General features: G+C 49.7%; 1 long non-coding RNA gene across 1 annotated transcript; it reads right to left on the minus strand.

Annotated features, from left to right (window-relative positions):
* Nucleotides 1–263: 263 nt before the first annotated feature.
* On the minus strand, nucleotides 264–3,177 carry LOC112477632. Its single transcript, XR_003045520.1, has 3 exons — nucleotides 2,762–3,177; nucleotides 1,258–1,408; nucleotides 264–922 (listed from the first exon to the last, which is right to left on the minus strand). It is a non-coding gene; the product is annotated as an uncharacterized LOC112477632 (long non-coding RNA).
* Between the last annotated feature and the right edge of the window lie 130 nt (nucleotides 3,178–3,307).

Consider the following 3,307-nt stretch of genomic DNA (forward strand, 5'->3'; position numbering starts at 1 on the left):
TGCATTCATTAGGAGCCAATAAAAGTGATGGAAATCGACCTGCAGTGAGTTAATGTGTGTTTACGATATTGGCTTGAGACACTGTGCGACACTGGCTCTCAGCTCGCTGACGCCAAGCAGCGCCTCGCGAAATCGCCAGGAAGCGGGACGCGACCTGGACCCGCGGTAGGAGCTCTCCAAGGTCCCCGGTGGTGAACACACGAGGCCGAACTCTTCCTGAGCCTAGTGAGGAGTGGAGTCAGGCACAGAGGCCCTGCCAGTCGGGTTAATTCTGTGTCACCTCGGCTGCGCGCCACGGTCACCGGACCGGTCAGACGTTCACGGGGGTGTGTCTGGGAGGGTAGTTCCGCGGATTAGGTTCACATTTGAATCTGTAGACTGAGCGAAACACATGGCCCTCCCCAGGTGGGTGGGGCTCCTCAAGTCACCCAGGGGTGAAGAGGACAGAGGCAGGGAGGGAGCTTTACCTTTCTGCCTGTTTTTGAGCTGGGACATCAGCCTTCTGCTCTGGAGACGCAACTATACCATCAGCTCTCCTGGGGCTCCAGCTGGCAAAAATGGCATCCTCCATAACCTGCCTGTCCGTCCGTCCGTCCGTCCGTCCGTCCATCCATCCATCCATCCACCTACCACAAACCCTACCTACCTATCAGTCATCTCTCCGTCCATATGTCTGTCTATCTCTGTCTCCTACTGTTTCTGTTTCTCTGACTAATACACCACTCCTGGAATTTGAGGGCAGAAGTTCGTACCTATCGGTATGCTTGGGCACATGCTCACGCACACTGATGAGTGCAGAAGAATTTGGCGGGGAGGTTTGGTGGTTAGGGCAGAATCTCCACTAGAGGGACCTGGGAGTTTTACTGTGTCTCCCGTGCCGATGCAAAGTTTTGGCTCGATTGCATGGTGGCGAGCGGTGACGCTGTGGAAAGACCAGGAGGGAATGAGTCACGTGGATCAAGGTTCGAAGGTGGACTGTGGAAACTGGGTCAGGTCACTTACCCTCGGCAAGCCTCAGTGCCTCCGACGGTAAAAATGGAGCTCACACCCACTTCGCTGCCTTATTAAGATGGCTAAATTTTGTAATGTATGTGAAACACTTACAATGTAGTGATTATTCTAAAAAAGCTGGTTCCCTGCTACCTTTTCTCTCTCTTATTTACATATATATGAATCGTTGACTTAAAAAACAAGGACATGTGTGCTAAGTGTCAAGTGAATGGTTGGGAGTATAATTCCTGTAAATTTCTGTCTTACCCCTGGACTCCATGACGGCGGGACCGAAGCTGTCTTCTTTCCAGTGTACCCAGATTTTTGAATGAAAAAGTGAACGAAGAGACTGGACTTGTCAGGAAAGGCTGCAGAAGGAAGGTCTTGGTGCGACCTCCGAAGGATGGCTGTCCTGAATCTGAGCAGGAGGGAAGAGGATATGAACTTGGCCTTGGGAAGGCACTGGGGCTTGGAGAGGAGAGGAAGCCAGGCTGCGGAAAAGGCCTCCTTGTGGACAGAAGTGGGGAGAATGGCTGGAAGGGTGGGGTCCAAAAGTCACGGTCTTGAATGCCAAGTTCAGGAGTTTAATTTTATTCTATAATTAATGAGAATGACTGCATTTAAGTGTGTTGAGCATGGGAGAAAAAGGGTATTTTGGGGGGAGATTCATGTTTTAGAGAGATACAGAAAAGAGGGTGTCTGTTGGCTGGGGTGACGGTGATAGCCGGGCCACCCATCTCCAGCTTGATTGGGGCGGATTTTCACAGTGGCAGTTGGGAGGGTGCCCAGGAGTCATAAGAAGGGACATGCCCTAATGCACAAGCACTTCTCAATAGCTTCCTGTTTCTATTGTTTCTTCGGCCAAAGCAAGTCACATGGCCAGGCCTGGATCCAAGAGGTACAAAATAGACTCTGCTTCTTGATGGGGGAGGGGCAAAGCCCCAAGGCAAGGGGGTGAGTGTATAGGGACGGGGGAGCTTGTGGCTGTTTTAAGTCTACTACCCTGGGCTAAGAACTGTGAGTACCAAAGACAGGGAAATAACTAAGACCAAGTTGGGAGAATCTCTACAGGCAACCACATAAAGAAAAAAAAGGTCTAGATGGTTGCGATGTCGGATTAGGAAGATCTGAGTGCCACAGGCGTCCATAAGTGTCTAAAGGCCACACAGCTTAAAATCTAATCTGCTTACACTCTAATTTGCAGGGTAACCCAGAAATTATCGAGGGCACTTCAAGCAGTTATTTATTTACCCAGCTCAGGTCTTGGGTGTCCAGAAAAACAGACTCGAATGCTTCTTTGTCTTTCCTTGGTTCTTTAGGGCTCTGAGACATTTTAAAGTTGAAAAATGAATTTAACCAGCTGGAAGTTAGTTCTGATTTCTTATCAGCCTCTGCAGCAGGAGCACTGCTCAGCACTGCTCAGAACAAGCCTCATGTTCTTCCATTACCAACGCTTATCCACATAAGGCATGGTAGGCACAGTATTTGGGAGCCGCAAGCTTTACAGGGGCCATAAAAAAGTTTGAGTCATGAAAAAAATTTTAACTCAATATTGCAAAAAGATACTTCAAACTCTAAATTAATATATATCATAAAAATCATTCGAAAGCAATTTGTAGATTTTCTTGCCTTCTAAGAATTCTCAATTAGAGATGCCAAAAATCAACAGCGATTAGCAATTATAATGACTTCCTTGTAGCCAAATAAATCTAAAAGTAAAATAATAAATATTCCTTCGAATTCAATTTTATAGCAAAAAAAAAAAACAAACCTATACTTAATGCAGAATGGGGTGAATCACGATGTTTCGCATATTTGGCGGTCCCCCAAATAAACGTGCTGCAGAGGGTCTCTGAAGGGTCATCGCACCGCCGGAGCAACAGGGCTACGCTGCGACTTGGCAGGGGCCAGATGTTCAAGGCTATCTACGTCTCCTCGTGGGCAAGCCCACGCCCCTCATCAGACCCAGAGAAGCCAGGTGTCTGGGGTTTCCGCCCAAAGCACGAAACAACCGGTTTCCGACCTCCTATCAACTTTGGCACAGTGCAAGTTTCCGTGGGAGAGAGAGCTCCTTATTGGCTCCCCCGAGTGCTCTGCGGGCTGAGCTGGGCGCCGAATGCAGGGTGCTGGCTACCCAATGCTGGGTGCTGGGTGCCGGGTGAGGGACACTAAATGGCGTTGCCGTCAATGATTAATAACTCTTATGGGAAAAAAGAGCGCCGCCCCGCTAACCGACCCCAATCGCGTGCTCACCCAGCTCCCAGCCTGCTGGCAGCCCGCAGCCTCGGCCCCGCCCTGCTGGCTGGGGGCGTGGCCC

Source organism: Pteropus alecto, unplaced genomic scaffold (assembly GCF_000325575.1).
Source record: "Pteropus alecto unplaced genomic scaffold, ASM32557v1 scaffold320, whole genome shotgun sequence".
Lineage (NCBI taxonomy): Eukaryota > Metazoa > Chordata > Mammalia > Chiroptera > Pteropodidae > Pteropus > Pteropus alecto.